Below are 20,065 nucleotides of genomic sequence, written 5' to 3' on the forward strand. Positions count from 1 at the left end.
CCTATTTTTCATCGTTTCTTTCTCTGCTTCCTGGGCTCTGGCCTTTATTTTGGGGATTTCTGGGTGTTCAGCTTTCATCCTCACCCACCTTTGAGGGGAGATCTGGGTGGAGGCTGAATTTAGAGAAGGAGGTCCCAGGCAGGGCAGCCTGAATGCCCCAGGGTGACGGACCCTAGTTGGTGAATCAAAATGTAACGAACTTGACTTTTGAAAATCATTCTAAAAGGAATTGGTCAGCTTAATTTTTAGAAAGTACCCCACAGATATTCCATTCTCCTCAGGGGCATTGTTCGGGAGCCAAGAGTGTGGGGCAAGACCCAGTGTCATCTGTTTATACATTCTTGAACCCTTTGATCCCCCACTATGTGCTGGGTTTACCTGACATTCCCAACCATCAGTGTCTCCGGGTACAAAGAGCTGAAGGCTCTTAAATGCATCTTCCAAACCAAAAGCTCCTGCTCCCATCTCTTTCCCTTTTGGTCCCTCGTTTTTCCCATCCCAGAAACACACAGGAGCAGTAGTGAGTAGGTGTGTCCCACTTCATGCTGGCCCATTGCATCTGCTCTTTCTGCCTCACCCACTACTCCCCACCAGCCCCTATCAGTTTGTTTTGGAACTTGTAGGTAATTACCCCTGGTGCAGAGTACAGCTACAGGCACAGTTCTCTGGGCAAACAGTGGGAGCTCAATAAGTGGGAATTGTTATTAAACTAGCACCATTACCATCATTTCATGAAAATTACATGAAAGCATCTGCACTCGGGGCTTGAAATTATTACAGGATGTGGGGACAGAATGGAGGAGGCACGAGCCTTTCTCCTTAAAACGAGGTGACAGTGTTGCACCTCATGAAGTCTTTCTGGCAAACAGAGGAAGAAAGTGGTTCTCCTCTCACAGATAGGCATGCTGCGGAAGTCCAAAATTTGGGTCATTTGATCGAAGTAAAGTATGTTAAGTAGCCAAGCTGAGCCTCCATCTCAGAAGTTCCCTAATGTCTCCAACTAATCATCAATTCGGTGTGCTTCGGAGATTGAGTCAAAGGAAAAGGAACATACGAAGTTTGTCTTTGTTGACGAATTAGCTCAGCATTATTTCAAAACATTTAGCAACGTTAGTGTAGATGCAATCGCTGAGTTTTCGGAATAATCAGTTCCGTTCCCCACAGGAAAAGTGTATTCCTAGTGTGGTACAGAGCGCAAGGCTCATAATCTTGGAGAGCGCATGGCTTCGCTGCAAAAATTGGTCCAAGCTAATTGGAAACTGCACTTACTGTGCTGGTGCTGACTTCAGTAGGAAAGGTGTGAAAACTTTAAGCAGCCACAGGAGCTTCCCTTTACTGGCTCCTCACTGATCTTTCTCTTTACCCCGCTCACCTGGCCCTCTTTCAGGCCTCGCCTCCCAAAGCCTGCCTGCTCCGCTGCCCCAATCCTGCGGTCGGGGGCCTCCTGGAGGCTGAGCCCTGCGTTTTAGAGACCCCCGTGGTGCACTTGTAGCTGCCGTACTGCGGAGCTAAGCTGCAGAGCGCGGCTGAGAGCGTCGGGAGGGCTTTGACACCAGCAGTAGTCACCGGGGCGCGGGTAAGCGACCGGCGCGAGGAGGCGGATTCAGGCGCGCAGCCCCCCAGACTCCGAGCGCCGCGCCGCGCCGGGCGGGTCGGGAAATTTATGGTCTGTATACACTTTCTGGCTCCAAAGCCCTGCGCACCAGGAGGATGGGGCCCTGCGAACCCGAGGCGGCGAGCTGGGGGCCTCACACCCCGCGACCATCTATGGTGCCCACGCGTCTTTCGGTTCTGCCCGGCTGTGGTCATAAACCTCCCTGGGCGCATGCCGCTGAAAACGAAAGTCCCGGCGAGAGGTCGCGCACGCTGCCAAGTGCCGGCCCCGCCAGGCACGTTTAGGAAACCTGTTCTTTGGGGCCGGGTTGGTTCGCCCCTCCTCGGTGAGCGGCTGGGAATTGCGCGCGGTGCTACGGGATGGAATTCTGAACCCTGTGACTGGCTGTGTGACCTAAATACGGGCAGGTCTCACTCCCGAGTGTCCGGACCGCGCCCTTCCTGCTGTGGTGGTGTGAAAATTTAGGCCGTCATCTTTGCTGTTAGAGACCTGGATGGGATTCCGTTCCTCTCGTCAGTATGCAGCAGATAAAAAGGTCCATCCTAAAGATAGGGCAGCCAAGAGAATCCTCTGGGCCCTGGACGTCAGAGTAGGCGGCGAGGGCCCTGAGAACCGCCCGGAGCAGAAGGCCTAACTGCGTGGGGGCTCAGAGGTCGTGCTGCTAGCGTTCCACCGTCGCAGAGCAGGCCACGCCGCTCCCCTTTGAAGTCCGATCCGGCTTTCCACGTCCCTCCGCCCGGTCCCAAGCCACACCTGTGCAAAGAAGCTGCGCGTTAAGCTGCTCCATCAGAGCTGCGCAGGTGCTTTTACTCTAGGGGTCACACAAGCCGGCATGGCTGACTCTAACGGCGTAGGTTAAACGTACAATATCAGGCATAACCTTCCCATTTGTATTCATAGTAAAATTTTGCGCGCAACGTTGTGCCAAGATCTCAATTCCTTTGCTTTTTTTTTTTTTTTTTTTACCAAATTCCAAAGTTTTTTTCTTTCCGTTATTTACTTGCCTGTTGACACGTGCCCAGCAAATGGCATTGGGAGCAGCCCCCTCCCGCATCCCTGTCTCCATCAGCGCTCATTCCCGAGTCATCTCCAGCACTGGAGTGTGAAGAGGCAAGAGACAGAGAGAGCGGTAGACCGCTTTCCTCAGAATGTCAGGATCGCTGTACTTTGAATCCTTTCTGCGAATCCTTTCCCCAAAGGAGCAAGCGCGCTCTCTGCTCTGGAGCTGGCTGCCGTGTCCTCAGCCAGAAGAGATGGCTGTGACGTGAATATCTGCTTTTGGGCAGTGAACAGCAGGGGTGTGTTAATTGAACTGGGGGCAATCCAGACAGTAAATTTCTCTTGTAATCTGCGTTGTTCTGATTTACTGTAGGGGTTGGGTCTCTGCACCCTGACGCTCCGTGGGACTCTAGGCTTGGTTAGAAACCACGCTTGCTCGGGGTTCACCCGACCTTTGGAACTGAGGTGTGGTGTTTGACTCTGTACGGTTTCTCTCTGAAGCCATCTAATTATTCTTGTCTTAATAAAACAATTGTATTAATTAAACGTATTTGAGAGGCAGACAAACGCACGGAGAAGGAGGGGCGGGGAGAGATAGAGAGGACTCCCATCCACTAATTCATTCCCTAAGTGCCTGTAAATGGTAAGCACAGAGCCAGGCCAGAGTTGGAACTAGTGGGAATCTCACAGGCAGGTGTATGGGCAGAACTATTTGAGCTATCACTGCTGCCTCCCAAGCTGCATACGGCAGGAAGATGTGATAAGGAGGGGAACAGGGACTGGAACGCCAAGCACTGAAGGGATGATGGGACAGCAGGACTTTTTTTCTTTTTAAGATTTATTTATTTTTATTGGAAAGGCAGACCAGATTTATGCACAGAAGAAGAGAGAAAGATCTTCTGTCTGCTGGTTCACTCCCCAGATGGCTGCTGAACTGATCCGAAGCCAGGAGGTAGCTTCTTCCTGGTCTCCCAAGGTTTTGGGTCTCCCTCTGATGCTTTTTTCCCAGGCCACACACAGGCAGACCAACAGGCAACCGGCAAACAGGTCTTAATCAGAGCCTTAACCTCTGGGCCAAATTGCATCTCTAATGGGTGCCTATGGGTTTCCTTTCTGGGATAGGGAAGTGGCATCAAAGGAGGTGGAAACTTTGTTTTTGGAAAACTGGACAAGCAGAGAGAAAAGGGGGAAAAATAGGAAGGGAAGATGGAAACCCTGAACGTAAGTGGGATTCGGAAGCGTTTCTCACATTTTTAAGGAGGGTGGGCAGAGTTGACACAACTGGGTTGGGTTTGGGCCATAAATTCATAGAAGATTTATTCCTCAATCAGGGAAAAGCCATTAAGATATTCTTGGCTTCATCTGTGGGAAAATAATTTCTTTGATTGAATTGCCCCAAAAGACCCTGTGAAGCCCTCTCTTCTTTGCCCTGACCCGCCCCGTCTTTCCTGCCGGCTGGAAGGAGGGGAGAAGCAGGAGACTCCAGGGACAAGGGGCCTCTCCATCTTTTCCAGCAGCTTGAATTTCACTTTGGGCTTTTCTTTCTGCTACTCGGCTGGAGACGCCTTCCTTGGGGACTTGGAGCCTCGGAGGGAACATCCTCCTGCAGCTAGCCAAGCTGCCGTCGCCACTCTCCATCCCCCAGGACAGCTGCTTTGACCCAGGGCTGAGACTCAGCCTCTCCCTCCCACCAGCCCAGCCAGAAAAGCTGAACCTGGGGGTGGTGCAGGCTAGGTGAGAGCCACAAAAGTGGAAGGAAGGAGTAGTGGATTAGGGAAGCCTTTGTTTTTTTAGCACAAGGGGCTGGGCTCTGTCAGTCCCTGGAAACCCCAGGGTTGGTCCTGGGCCTCTGAGGATCCCTGCTGCCGAGACCTGTGAGGTAGGGCTATGTTCATAATCAGAGCTTATTGCCCTTGTCACAACTGAACATCGGTGACTCCCAGAGGCTTCATGACTGCGTGAATGTGAAGTCATGGCTCAGGTGGCTGAGAGAATGAGTGCACACATCCTAACAGTTCACAAATGTTATTTTTTATATTTTACCATGGTAAAAATGCTTGTCAAATGTTTTATTTTTATAGCTATACCTGTGTTTTGTGTGTGTTCATATTTAAATTCAATATGGGGTGAAATGAAAACTTTGACTACCTCGGTCACCAAGACAAAATTCTTCCGCAGCCACAAATGACTAGTGGCTGTCCAAAGCATGGTAGACACAGATTGCCTCTGCCGTTTCAGAATCTATGCCGTAAGTAAAAGTAGGTGTAATCAGGATAGGACAGAAAAAAAAATCAGTGTAAATCAGCTGGGTTCCTCACTCTTAGCAATCCTTTACATTTGTAGAAGATGACAAAGTTCTTAACATCTTAACAGCACTGTCACTAAAATAATCAAATTTCTGTTTTTGGTAGAGTTTATATCTTCCTAAGGGTTTAGTGTTCTTTTGAAAAATTGCTTTTTGAATTAGAGAAAACAAGAGGGAGAGAGTGAAGGGAAGGAAGGAGAGAGGGAGAGGGAGAAGATGAGAGACTTCAGCTAGCTTGCTCCCCAAATGTCAGAGCTGGGACAGATCTGGTCTGCTGTTTAAGTGATAGGAACCGCATGCTGGAGCATCACTACCTTCTCCCAGGGTGCATGTTAGCAGGCAGGTGGAGTTAGCAGGGAGCCAAGACTTTTATCCAGGCACTACAACATGGGACGCCTATACCCCAAGTGGCATCTTGATCATTGTGCCAAACAACTGATATGGACTAAGTTTTCTGTATTTTTTCCTGTAGGTGAATTTTCAGTTGAAAATATTGGACAAATACAACAGGTGTACTAATTACGATGAGTTAAGATGCAAATGAAAGGAATTCCAACTAAATGTGGCATACTTAATGAAGGAAATCTTTGGCTTTCTATGATTAAAAAGGGGTAGTACTGCTAGAACCAATTTTGTACATGATTGGATCTGAGTTCTAGCTTTGCTTTCTGTGGGATTCTTGTCCCTGCATTCTCTCTATGTTCATTTTATGTTGAACCTGGCCATCCCCTGAAGGTTTCACATCTATATGAACTACATTATCTAGAAAAAAAACCCAGCTGAACTGATTGGCATGATTCATATATCTCTGGTTACTTCCATCATTAAAAAATATATTTATTTTTATTTAAAGGTCAGATTTACAGGTAGAAAGACAAACACAGAGGGAAAGATCTTCCATCCTCTGGTTTGCTTCCCAAATGGCTGCAATGGCCAGCTGAGCCAATCCAAAGCCAGGAGTCAAGAGCTTCTTCCCAAGGGTTTGGGCCATCTTCTCCTATTTTCCAAGGCAACAGGCAGGGAGCTGGGTGGGAAGAAGAAAAGCTGGGACATGAGCTAGTGTCTAGACGGGATGCTGGTACTTGAAGGTGTAGCCAGATCAGCCTGCCAAGCCATGGTGCCAACCTCTTGCTCCTATAGGCCAGGGAATAGAATACCCTAATTGAATGAGCTGATATTGTTTCTTCACTTTAATCATAAAGATCCTAAAAAGAATATTGAGAGGCTATTTGGAAAGGGAAACAGAAAATGGAAAATAAAGAGGCAATACAAAACTAATGTCCCTTCTCCCTGGTTGGGGGAGGGTATAGAATGTTATCTTCATGGAGAAGACAGTTGAGTTGGGATTTCATTTTTCATGATTGGAGCACTTCCCTTGTCTTCTTTTCAAGACCTGTGTGCTTCATGGGCATTGAAATCAGCTCTTGGTCAAAGTTGGAAGGAAGAGCAATTGTGGAAACATTCTAGTGTTGAATGACAGCTCCTCCTCTTCCCCCACCACATCATTAACATTGTTCCTATTATGAACATTCCCCATCTTATGTTCTTGCCCTAGATTCTGCACCTTGTCTACTCATCTCAAATGTGTGTTAAAATCAAGATTCTTGTGGCTTCTCTGCTAGATTCTGATCTGATAGATCTTGAATATGGTGATGACTGGATGTTTGGGTGTTTAACAAGGTATAGAGTTGGTTTCTATTATCAGGCTTGTTTACAAAGTAGTGAACTGTATTGGATCATGCAGTTCCCCTTTGAGCCGTTTGAGCTTTGTGTTGTTATCCGTAGATTAATGTTTGAAAATTGTCCTGGATTGTGTGAATTTTGAAACTAATATTTGTTTTGGCTTTGTATTTATTTTATTTTCTTTTCTCTCTACTTTTCTACAATAAAATTTTATTGTATCAACTTCACAATATACTATCTTAAACTCTTTTTGAAATGTAGTTGAATGTATCAGATCATATTTTGGCAGGCAAAAGAAGATACACTCAGTGGGATTTTTGAGGAGCGTTTTCACGAAGGATTATTCCCAGAAGTGTGGGAACCAGCAAGAAATGTTGCTATTAGCAACAGCAGGCTGGGCCATATGAATTCCCTATGCTGTTGTCACAAACGAACACAGATTTAGGGATTAAACCAGCAGAAATTTACTTTGCTGCAGTTCTGGAGGTCAGAAGCCTGAAATGAATTTCCCTGGGCTCCAGTCACAGTGTTGGCAGGGCTGGTTCCTTCTGGAGGCTCCGGGGAGAATCCAGTCATTGCCTTTCTCAGCTTCTGGCTGCTGCCAGCATTCTTTGGCTTGTGTCCACGTCACTCTAATCTCTGCTTCTCTGGTCACAGAGACTTGTTGTCTGCATCAAATTCTCCACAGCTTTCCTCTGATAAGCACCATAGTGGCTGCAATTAGTGCCCACTCAGACAATCCGGGATGATGTCCTATCTCAGTCCTATCTTAGTCCTATTTCAGCCAGGTCCTGTTTGCCACATTAGGTAACATACACAGGTTCCAGGGATCAGAAACTTGTATCCTTGGGGCTGTTATTCAGGATCCCCATGAGGAATGGGATTGCTGAAGCTTAGTAGTAGGAAAGGCAGGCATGCAACAGTGGCTGTGGTGAGAAAAAATAACCACCATCAGAATGAAGTTCCTTGTCTTTGTAGGGAGGGATTGGGAGGAAAAAATACCCTGACCTTCCTTTCTCTATCCCCTGCCAGCTCTCCAGCCAGTGCATCCCACCAGCAGAGGCAGAAGGTGATTTCTGTACAGGTCAATCTCCTGGGTACAGGATAAGAGCAGAATGTGGATCTGGAAGGAAACCAGAGAGCAGGTAGCATCAATGCAGACCTCTGCAAAGATGTGGGCCTGATTATAGTCTTGGATTCTGAGCAGTCTCTTATGCCAAAGGAAGCTGCATGTGAGCACATGCGTGTACACACACACACTCCAGAGTTTCCGTGCCATCTCTGGGAGGAGGTGGTATGAAATTTAAGGCCAACCTTCAGTTCAGGATTTACGTTTCTCTTTTGTTATCTTCAGCACCCTAGTTTAAAGTGTAAAGGACTGGGTGCTGTGAAAGTTATAGAATCCCAGGCATTCAGAAAACCACCTCTGAAATCAGAGCCAGTCTCTCATCAGAAGGTTCCAGTCCCAGGCTGTCAGGCTGCAGGTCTTGCCTTCTGGAACCCCATGCTGTTCCTGAGACTTGCAGTAAAGCTATGATACCTTGCATACTACAGCTTCCAACTCCACATAGAAATTTAAAACCCAGCTTAGGTCAGCAAGGGCAGAAGTCTGGCATCCGTATGGTGTAAGTAAGCCTGTGGGGCTGCAAGCCCAGGTCCCACAGTCTGTGCCTACACATTCCTCAGTTTTTGCTGCCACTTCCTAACAGGTACCTGTTTTTCTACCTCTGCCAGAGATCACCTATTAGTCTGTCTGTAGCTATAAATTTGGTCCTTTATCTTTTCCTCATACCTTTCCCAGTTAAGAGTTGAGAGGTTCTTCATGGCAAACTGGCTGGGATTGACATCAGGTGATTTGGGAAACACCCATGTTCAAATTCTTGCCTTCTAGTGATTGCCCTGATGTTTAAAATTGACATTTGAAACTAAAGACTAAACCAGCTGCTTCTTGAAGAGCTAAAAGCAAAACATGAAAAGAATCTCCCATATAACCCACTCCACTCTCCCAACCAAAGCCCAACCAATAAAATGAATCCAGCCAATAATTCAATCTCCCTGGCTCATTCACTGTGACTAAAGCCTGCAGAAGCAGCACAGCAGGGACCCTTCATTGACCACAAATTTATCATTAGTAATTTTATTAGCTTTAATGTAGCCAACAGGGGCTATTGATAGTTTTAGTGTTCTTTTTCCTGCAGCATTTTTTTTTTCATCAAGGAAAAATGTACTACAGCACTGACATTTAGTTGCTTTTATAATTTAGGACGGATTGACTGAATGACAAATTTTTCAAAATGCCATCCTTAAAAAGGGAATCCACAGTTTGTAATCTGTATAAATTTGCCATTTGTACCTTTCTTTTAAAGATTTCTCAGGGCTTAGAAGCATATCAAGTGTAATTATTCTAATACTCCTCTAAAGGGAGACACTCATCTGTCATGGTTGAGAGCAATTTCTTTTCAGTAGGAATGGTTTAAAATGTCTTGTTTGGAGAGAAATGGCCATCCATTAATTGGTAATTTAAGCAAGTTCCCTAAAGTCAGGCAATGGGGTTAATGAGAACTTTGGGTCTTTGAAGTTGAATGGGAGCAGGGGTGAGCTCACCACTCCTTAAGAAGACATTAAATCAATTTGGTGTAAAAGGTGGAGGGACATAGTCCCCTCCTACAGTTTCAAGAAAAGATCATGCACACACAGATTAGGCTCCAAGCATGGAAATTAGATGGTGGGTCCCTCAGGACTTCTGGCAAGTACCATACTATCGAGGAAGAAGCAACAGCTGCCCGAACTATATCACACGGAAGGATGACAGCCTGGATTAGGCCTCACATTGGAGGCCAGAAACTTTTGAGGGAGCAGCCGCAGGCAGGACAGAACCAAGGCCGCATGAGTGCCCCAAACTGAAGCAGATGAAGTTGCTGATAAATGAGTTGAAATGCTAGAGGTCCCTGAAGTGGGAGCCTGCTGGATTTACAGAGGGTTGTCCCATTGCAGGGCAGTCTGCCCATCTTCAGATATTAATCAGAGACATTCATGTGTTCTGTCATCCACCCTTCAAAGGAAGGTGTCAAATGTCTTGATGAAAAGCCTCCCATGCTTACCCAGACATGGGGATCAGCCACCTTCTTGATAAATAAGGATGAATCTGTAGAGTGAGGATCAGGTTTGACCAGACATGTGGTCACAGGGCAAGAGTAATTATGTCATAAGTGTTCTATGGGCAGAACTCAGCCAATGCCATGGTCCACATTTGAAGGCAACATTTGCAGTTGAGAAGTAGAAGGCTGTAAGGAGTGAGGGTATGGAAATGTGGAATTCAAGAAGACCTCACTATGTTATGGTAGCCAGCTTTTGCCAAGTCCAGGCTCCACATAAGGAAGTTTGGAAGAAGAAGCAGCAGAACTGTCTGATGTTGTCATTAGTGTTGACAAGGGGTAAAAGGATCATTTGAGGAACCTAGAAGAGTGAGGCCATCTAGGTCACAGTGGCTGAAAGGGAGATGCATGGTGGGTGAATTCATATTCACTGAACAGCTGAGCTGAATTTAGAGAGAAAACACTGGCATTTCACAAAAACACCATTGGGGTTGCAATTTGTAGCTGGAAGGTGCTACTGTTCCAAGGCTACTTCCCTGCTGTGTCCCCCTGCTTGTGTTACTTGCCTTTGGCACCCATCAAACACCCCAAGATATATTTCCTTTCTGGGCAACACTATCATTCACCCTTTAGCTTGGAGGGACTTGGAATGGTTTCCTTCATGATGCTGAGAGGAAGGAGATGGGGACAGAAAGAAAATCCCTGCATTCAGGTTATTTTTAGGGCATCATCCCAGGATGGTGCTGACCATTCTTCCTAGGGGAATCTTACGCTGCTAGTTACCTTTGTCATCTGGTGTTAGAAACATTTGGGTCCATGTACAAATACTCAACAGCTGCTGTGTACCCCTGCCTTGTTGGCTGATCATTTGTCCCATCTTTCATCTCTCCTTCATCCGAGAGCCACTCCTGTGTCTTTCTGACTCCTGGACCACTTTTGAGGTTCTCTATACTCTGATGTCCTGCCCATTATGACTTTTTGGGGTTCTGCTTCTGGATCATAGTAAAGTTAGTCCTTTTTGCCCAAGTTCCTGATGGTTATGTCTTCTTTTAGTTAGAGTTAGAGCACCGGACTAAGTGCTTACCTCATTTCAATATACTGAATCTAAAAGATAATTGTGCCTGAACTGTGGTCTCTCTTGGACAGCCTTGTGGTCCAGTGGCCAAAGCAGTCAACATGTTTTATTTTATTTATTTGACAAGCAGAATTACACAAAGAGAGAAACACAAGGAGGGAGGGAGAGAGGGAAGGGAGAGAGGGGAGGGAAAGGAAAGGAGGGAAAGAAGGGGAGGGGAGGGCAACTCAAGTTTTTGGATTAGTTTTCCAGGCACACTAGCAGGGAGTTTAAGGGGAAGTAGAGTAGCCAGGACTTGAACTAGTGCTCATAAGAGATGCTTGTGTCACAGGCAGCAACTTAACTCATGTGCCAGATGGTTGGTCCTGTTTTCAGGGATTTCTGAATTTTCATTTTGTGTTTTCCTCAACTGAGATTATATTTTCACCTTTGCTGCTGCTTATGCAGTTTTGAGAGCTGTACACCAGGTGGTGGTAGTTTCCTCATCCTGTCATTATACATCCTGAATAGCTTACAGAAGACAAAAATGGAAGAGGAAAACAAAATTTTGATTATCTATCATGGGCCAGACTTCTGTACAATAGCTAAAGTAGTCATTATAACTAATTTATGGGCAGTAAATTCTGTTGTCATTTTATACTTAAGGCAACTGAATCTGGGGAGAGGTACAGTAACTTCCCCTAACTTAACCATTGTTCAGGTTAAAACTCTGGTAGATGTTGCAGCTGAGCTCTCCAGCTTTGTCTATAAGGTGAAGAAACACATCTTTTCCATGTGGTCACACACACACACACACACACACACACACACACACACACACACAATGAAGTCAATTGTCATTGCAGTGCAATTGTTCCAGCAATGTCTGTGGTGTCATTTGATATCTTCTTTACAAACTCCTCTAATGTAATGATACAAAGTTTATAGATAGGCAAAAAAAAAAAACACAAACAAACAAACAAAAAAAGATCTATAGTTCTTGGTAGAAGAAATATCAGCTTTTAAAGCATCTGATGTTCCAAAGTATGTACTTCCCCACAACTAAACCCATATATATATATAAAATTATATATGTATATGTATATATATGGCCAGTTCACCATTTTGCTTTACTTTGAGGGGAGATCCTTCTGTCCTAATGACTTGAGTGTTTGACCCATGTTACTGTGGATAAGTCTTAAGGATAGCTCTTTCTCTTTTCTTGGCTCAGATTTTCCATAAGGCCATTTCAGCCCTCTTTCTCCAGTTGGGTTGATAATTGGGCTGTTGCATGGCTGCCATTCAACTGATTCAGCAGCTATAGGGACATGGCATCACCAAGCACTCCTTCTCAGAGGTTGATTCAAGTAGTGTTTCAAAAATCAGAATAATCAAGCTGCTTCTTAGGGAATTTCGTGGTCAAAAGTGATTTCCTGAATATACCTTCCAACCCCTCCCACCATCTCTGTTTGAACCTTGTATCCATCAACAAATTATATCTCTAAGGAACACACTCCTTTCTTTTTGGTTTTTCTCAGACCATAACAAGCATGTATGTTTGAAGCTATTTCAAAAAGTTTGAGAATGAAAAGATAAGTTTATTGCAATGCAAGACAAATATTGAAATCCTTGTATGAGGGTCTTCAAAAAGTTCATTGAAACTACTTAGAATGAAAAAATGGCATTTATCTTTAAACTTCATCAGCAGCACTTGTTCAAGGAGTATTATTGATGCACTGGGAGTATGAATGTTTTGTTGTCGTCCTCTTTGAATATGAAACCAATATGGTAAATTAACTGTGAGACAATTGGGAACACCTCCATTTTGGGGTTTATGATATTTGGATTGGAAAGGTTATGTTTATTCTTCTTACATAGAAATTAAGTAGAAATAAGCGTTTCTGATGATGAAAAAAATTGTATATAACACACAGAAAAATTTATGCTGCCATTCCTCACAACCCACTTCCACTTCACAGTAAGGTGCTTGCATTATTTCCCAATGAAGGTGCTTGCATTATTTCCCTCTTCATATTTTAACCAAAGCCAAAATCGCAAATTTACTATGACTAGTCTGGTGAATAATAACATCTGCGTAAGAATTTCGGGAGCTATGGAAAGGAGATGATTCAGAAGGGCTGACCTCTCGCCCAGCTGAGAAGCAAAGCTGCGACCTTCAATTGCAGACAGCTGAGCTTCTACCAAGAGGCTTCCTCCCAGGCCCTCATCAGAGCAAAGCCTGGAACTCTGCTTAATTAGCCATTGATTGTACTCTTTTTTTTTTTTTTCTAACCTACACCTGCAGTTATCCTTCTCTTTAAAACACTTCACTGGCTTGTTGGGAAGGGAAGAGCGCATTTTGGATCCAGCGAGCACTTCTTCGCCAGGATTGCTGGTTTGTGGAAACAACCCCCTTTCTCCTGTGACTGGCTATCTAGAGGTAAGCACAAATGGCTTGATTATTTTGCTCTGTAACGTTGTTTCTAATGTTTATGTGACTTAACACAGTGGGGTGAACATGTGACAGAATTTGCTTTGTAGCAATGCTGAACGGATATGTTGTTACTTAACAAGCGTTTAGATAAATTATTTTCAGATTCTTACACATAATCTTATAAGGCATATTTATAGAAAAATTTTTGACTTCATATTAGGTGTATTATTTTATGGAAAATTTTGTAAAATAGCATGGTTAGATATTCTTCTCGTTGTGGTTTTTGGTTTTCTTTGAATTTTGGTTTCCACTTTTTGATTGTAGTAGGAAATTATAAACAGTGGATTTTTTCTAAGTGCTCCTAAACACTCAAAAACAGAAAGACGAAAACAAACAGCCCTTACATACCAGACACAGGTGGCAAAAAGTCTCTTTCTAATTTGAATGTTGTTGGTTTCCAGTGAAGTTTTGAGTTTTCACATATTTACAGATTTTTAAAAAGAGATTATTTTACTTCTATTTGAAAGGCAGAGAGTGAAAGTGAGCAAGACAAAGAGAGAGACAGAGAGAGAGAGGAAAAAAGGAAGGGAAAGAAAGAAAGAAAGAAGAGAACAGATCTTCTATCTGATGGTTTGCTCTCCCAAATGGCTACAACGGATGGAGCTGGGGTGATCTGAAGCCAGGAGCTCAGAGCTTCTTCTGGGTCTCCCACAGGCACATAGGGGCCCAAGCACTTGGACTATCCTCTGCTGTGTTTCCGGGCCACCAGTAGTGAGCTTGATGGAAGTGGAATAACAAGGACACTAACTAGCATCTGGCATCTATATGGGATGCTGGCTTAGCTTATTATGCCACCATGTTGGCTTAAAAAATTTTTTTTTAAGGAATTTATTCGAAATGTCAGAGAGAGGAAGAGTGAACTTTCATCCTGGCAAAGTTAGGAGCATCACCCTGACCTTCCACATGGGTGGCAGCAGTTCAAGTACTTGGGCTGTCATTTGCCACATTTTCAAGAGCATTGGCAGGAAGCTGGATCAGAAGTGCAGGAGCCAAGACATAAACGATACACTGATATGAGATGTGGGTGTCACAGGTTCAGGCTTAATTCCTGCATCACAACTCTAGCTCTGGCATGTTTATTGATTGTTGCTATTTTTGCTATAATTAACTAGAACTTAATGTGCTTGGCATATTTTTTTTATTGGAGTGTTTTTTCTTTCATGATCTCTCATCAGATTCTTACATAGATAGAGGCAATAACTTGTGTATAAATATTTTTCCCTGGTGATATTTATTTTAATTTTAGTCCTGGTGATTTTTTTTTTAATATTCAGAAAATGTCAATTTTTTTTTAAAGGTTGACTTTATTTTTTCCTTGGAAAGTTAGATATACAGAGAGGAAGATCTTCCGTCCAATGATTCACTCCCCAAGTGGCTGCAATGGCCAGAGTTGCAGCAAATCTGAAGCCAGGAGCCCAGAGCCTCTTCTGGGTCTCCCCTGTGGATCCCAAGGTCTTGGACTGTCCTTTATTGCTTTCCCAGGCTACAAGCAGGGAGCTGGATGGGAAACGGGGCCACTGGGACTAGAACCAGAATCCATATGAGATCCCTGTATGTGCAAGGCAAGGACTTTAGTTAGGCTACTATGCTGGGCCCAGAAAATGTAAATTTTTATATAGCAAAGATTCCATTTTTTTCCTTCCAAACTAACATTTTATAAATGTCCTTTAAATTTTTCACAAGAAGTGAAATTAAAAGATGTTTATTTTTTGCAAAATATCCATGCAGGTTTTTCATAAAAAATATTTCTGTGAAAACTTTGAAGACCTCTTGAATATTTAGACTTTGAAACTATTTCCAATTATACATTTTAAAATTCAATAATTTAACATTTGTAAACATTTTTCCAGTCATTTCATATTTACACATTATATAAATACATATCTTTCTTAACAGGAATGTTAATATCACAAAATGAGGGCTACATGACAATGATCATGTAGTGGGGAACATAGGATAAATTGTCATTATGTGGTATAATTCAGTCAAGCAATATATAATTATATACAAAGTCTTATAAAAATCCACATAATTTTTATACTCTGTACCTATTAGCTCAAACATAGATATCATTTTTTTCCTGATTTTTCTCACTACTTTTTTTCCCTCAAAGACTTATTTATTTGAAAGGCAGAGTTACAGAGATCTTCTATCTGTTGATTCTTTTCACAAATGGCTGCAACAACCAGGCCTGGAGCATGTCTCAGGAGCCTGAAACTCCATCTGGGTCTTCCAGGTGCATTAGCAGGGAGTTGGCTCTGAAGTAGAGCAATCAGGACTTAAACCAGTGCGAAAATGTCATGAAGGGGAAAGCTTAATGAGCTGTGCTAGAACTGACACCCTCAAGTCTTTTTTATAAGTGTATTTATCATCGTCTATTTGAAAGATAGAATGAGAGAGAAGTAGAAAGAGCCTTTCCATCTGCTGGTTCACACACCAGAGGCCTAGGAAAACCAGCAGGGGTCTGCCTTCAAGCCCGGAGCCAGGAATTTCATCTGGGTGTCTTTTTTTGGGTGTGTACTATCTGGTGCCCCTCATGATGCATTAACAGGAAGCTGGCTGGGGAGCAGAGCACCCGAGACTCAAAGTTGCACTCTCAAATGGAATATGGGCATTCCAAGTGAGAACTTATTGTGATGCACCAGAATGCCTGCCTTGAATAAATATTTTGGGGGATAAGCTTATCTTTTAATTCCATTTCACCTTGAACCATATTAAATACCCTTGAATGTTTTAAAAGATTTCAAAATATTCTATAATTACTTACTTTGTAATGTAGTGATCTGTCATTGATCTGGTATTTATTTTGGTATATAAGATGAGGACTCTTATTATTTCACCATATATTAAATAATTTTTCTTCCTTCACTTATTTCAAATGCTACTTTTAGGTGATTCTATTTTTAAAATTTTATTTAAAGTTATGTAAATTTATTCTATTTAACTCTTATGAAAAATGTATTTCTAGTTGTCAAATTGTGGGAATAGTGAGAAGTTTCAGGAAAGAAGCAGAATGATGGGGACAGTGATGACATTGCAGAACCAGGAAGACTAGCAGCAAGGACACAGCCTTAGATCTTTACTTTTCGATTAGAAAAATCCGTCACAATAGGATGAGAAACATATTCCTATTCTTTTACTGCTAGAAAATGTTTGTTGATTTATCACTTCTGGATCTGATTGCACTGTGGGTTCACATGTCAGTCAAAGATCGTCTCTGTCATAGATGCCCTTATCCCTCCTTGGTGGGGGATCATGTTGGCTAAGAATATTGTAAAAATGTCTAATTTATATGTATTTTTATTCTTACTAATTTCAATATTTATAGAATATATATTATGAAGTTGCAATTAACTCATGATCAGGAGGTACAGCATATAGATTGATCTAACATCATGAGACATTTCATTTCCATTGAAGTTCAAGTCTCCTAAGAACTTAGTATAGTATCCAACTTATATATTTGTGTTTGAAGTTTACAGAAAATTGGTACATAGTCGATTCTATTATGTGGGTCACTTAACTTAGGAAGAGACTCTATCCTAAAGTACCATCATTATAAAGGGGACATATTACATTTACATTTTACCTTTGTCACATGAATATTGTTTATCACTCTTTGCGAGTTTTAGCATGTATAGATGTTCTTGCTGCTTCTTTTCCTTCCCTTCTTTTTTTGATTCTTTACTTTTTATTTTTTCTTAAAGATCAGTTGATTTGAGAGAGAAACCTTCCATCTTCTGGTTCACTCCTCAAGTAGCCACGATGGCTGAGGGTGGGCCAGGCCAAAGCCAGGAAACAAACTCCATGTGGGCCTTCCATAACAGTGGTAGGATGCTTGGGTCATCATCCACTCTTTCAGGTGTATTAGTTGGGAACTAGATTGGAAGTGGAGCAGTTGCAACTTGAACAGACACTCTGATGTGGGATGCTAGTGATGCAGGTGGCTGCTTAAACTTCAGCGTCCCTGTGAACAAAATGCGTAACTAAACATGATTCATCTGGAACCATGGTGGTATGCAAATACTGATCTTAGTTTATCAGCTGAAAGATCAAAAGACTTTGGGTTGTCCTCTCTGATATTATAGGTCTTTCCCTTCATTGTTGCAAGAGAGCTGCAGCTTCTCCAATCATTCCATCCTCATCCAACCATGGTCAAAAGAAAGGGACAATGACAATGCCGAGTTAAGAGTTTTCTTTCATTGTGCCACCCTTTTACCATGGAAGAAAAATATTCCAGACGTTATCAAAGTGACTTTCTTTTTTCATCTTGTAGGTCAAAAATGAGTCACATTCTCAGGCATAGATCGGAGGGTGGGTCCACTTCTGGAGGCTAATGCGTATCTTACCAGTTATGAGGAAGATTCTGCTTCTGTGAAGAAGGTGAAAGGGGAAATAACTCTTGAGGCAAAGAATGGTGTTTGCCACACAGAGATATATCTTTATACAAACATGTCTAGTAAAATAAGTCCTTACAGAGAGATTCCAATATGTTCTGCTCCTTATTACCTTGGTAAATGTAGACCATAAGACAGTGAACACTTAACACCTATCAGCTACTTAATGCAAATGGTGTCATTTTTGATACAACTTGTGTAGTTCCAACTTTGTGTTCAGTTTTGACATGTGGCAAAGGACAGGCCAGAGACAGGGTGGGGATGAGGATTAGGTCAGGCACAAAATGAGTTTTGAAAAGATCCTGGGAAGTCCTCTTAGGTGTCTGCACATATCCCAACCTAGACCAACAGTATGGAAAAAGAAGGCTTCTTCTCTTACTAGTGTGTTGGAGGACACTGTTTTCAGTGTGGGGTTTCTTAGATTTTCATGCAGGAAGGTGGATGTCTAGGAAATCTACAATTTGAAATCTATGTGGAGAGAATCTGTGGTGAATGTTGATAAGAAGGAGTGGTGAACTTGCTCCCTCTTGCTTGATGTTTACTCGTCCTCTGGGGTGTGGTTCATGAATTCCCACAACCTGCTAATGGATGATGTTAGACTCGGTTCCCATCAGGCAAAGCGCTCTCTCTCTCTCAGCTTTTAAAATCAACCAGAAATTGAAAGAGTGGCAATGGGGGTGACTCTATAGGGGACGTTGGTGTTGAAGTTCAACCGTTTCCTTTTTGTGGGTGTGGGAGAGAAAGATTTCTGAATGTGCCCTGACCTTTTAAACTTTAGCCTGCTTGCTAAACTGGTTAAAGCCCAAGTTCCTCTTCTAACCACAAAAGTCCTGTGCTTTCTCCCTGGAAATATGGAGCCTTGCCATTACCCACATCTGCCAGAGAGTCTTTTAAACCTTGTTTGAACCTTGGTCCACATTTAACCAACCCATCTACTAAGGCAGCTTGCTAAACAGATGGCTTTGGATGTAGTTAATAATCTTGTCATTTCTACCTTGTGGTCTTTCATATCTTTCCTCATCCAGTTAAATTAAATTGCCATCAGTCTCTTTCCCATCAGGGTGAAGATTAATGGGTCTTCAACTGTCTTCTTAGAACACATGTAATTGACATGTTCTGAAGAGAGAGGTTAGGGCTAATAAATTATGGGCTGTCATCACAGAGGATGGTTGGTAGCTCTGGAGTCCTTGGTTTACAAGGGTTTAAGTTGGGCATGTGCGTGGTGGGCACCTTATTGCAGCACCCATAACTGCTAATGCTTTTGAGAGGTGCAGGGAACCTGGGATTTTGTGAACCCAGGAAGTGCATGGCCAGTAAGCTGTTTCTTCTTGTGAGGCTTTAGGAGTATTGGAAGCAGGCAGGCCTATTCCCACAAGGGATGCCCTCTAACTGGTTAGCTACTCTTGCTACTGCCACTCTGTTGTCTGGAAAAATATTTCTGTCCGGCCCAAGGATTTGTCTCCTGAATCTCTGAAAGGCTTGTCCTCTCTGGACATGAATAATGGCTTTCTAGATCATATTGAATCATGCAGCTCCCAGGAATGTCCCAAAATATCACTGCCAATAAGCAACTCCTGGGCTTATAAAACCTACGGTGATCACAATGACATTGTCCTCTAGTGCTTGCATGCCCCTGCACTTTCTCATTGACCAGTTGTGAGGAAAGCTTGAAAAGTCAACAGTGGGAAGAAATCCAATTCTCTTTTAATAGAATAGACTTGCTTTGTAGTTGTTCGTTGTTTTATTGATGGATTAAGTTCTAAAAAGAAGTAAAACATTTACAGATGGATGTCTTATTGGTACCAAGTACTTCCTGATGTCTTTAAGAAGCAAAAGCAACAGTGCAGTTGATAAAGCAACCCTCTTAACCCTGTGAGTAGAGTTGAAGATTTTTGTCTCATTTCCTCCCTGACTGTTAAATCCAAGGTATTGGCCATAGCTAATGATCTAACTTTATTCTGGGAATCATTTTTTTTTTTTCTGTTGGTTGGGAAAACTGGCTCCGGTGGAAAATTAGGTGTCACAAACCTGAACAACTGTAAGTAATTTTGCTTTTTACATATCAGCAAATATAGAATTTATTACTAGACTTAATTAGAACATAAATGATCCTATATTCTAAGGAATTTTGAGACTCTGAGTAAGTCCTTTTATTCCTTCAATCTTTGCTGATGTTTGGTTTCTTCACATGTAAAAATGGAGATACTAATATGACACCCACTTCATTATAGCATGTAGGACTACTGATATAAATAGATCATAAAGAGCAGTCTTCAGTTCAGTAGATGAATAGCATTTAGTTTAACAGGTTGCATTGATAAGGTGTTTCAAACAAGTTTCTAACACATGTCTGATCTTAATTGCTGCAATTAAAAAAAAAGGATTTATTTTTATTGGAAAGGAGGAACAGAGATAAAGATCTC

The 20,065-nt window shown here is 42.7% G+C and overlaps 1 long non-coding RNA gene across 1 annotated transcript; it reads left to right on the plus strand.

Annotated features, from left to right (window-relative positions):
* Positions 1-1,256: 1,256 nt before the first annotated feature.
* LOC121160050 lies at positions 1,257-18,393 on the plus strand. The gene is made up of 3 exons (XR_005884485.1): positions 1,257-1,576; positions 13,057-13,191; positions 17,522-18,393. It is a non-coding gene; the product is annotated as an uncharacterized LOC121160050 (long non-coding RNA).
* Positions 18,394-20,065: the final 1,672 nt, after the last annotated feature.

This window comes from Ochotona curzoniae, unplaced genomic scaffold (assembly GCF_017591425.1).
Source record: "Ochotona curzoniae isolate NIBS_2020 unplaced genomic scaffold, NIBS_Ocur_1.0 contig_430, whole genome shotgun sequence".
In the NCBI taxonomy this organism is placed as follows: domain Eukaryota; kingdom Metazoa; phylum Chordata; class Mammalia; order Lagomorpha; family Ochotonidae; genus Ochotona; species Ochotona curzoniae.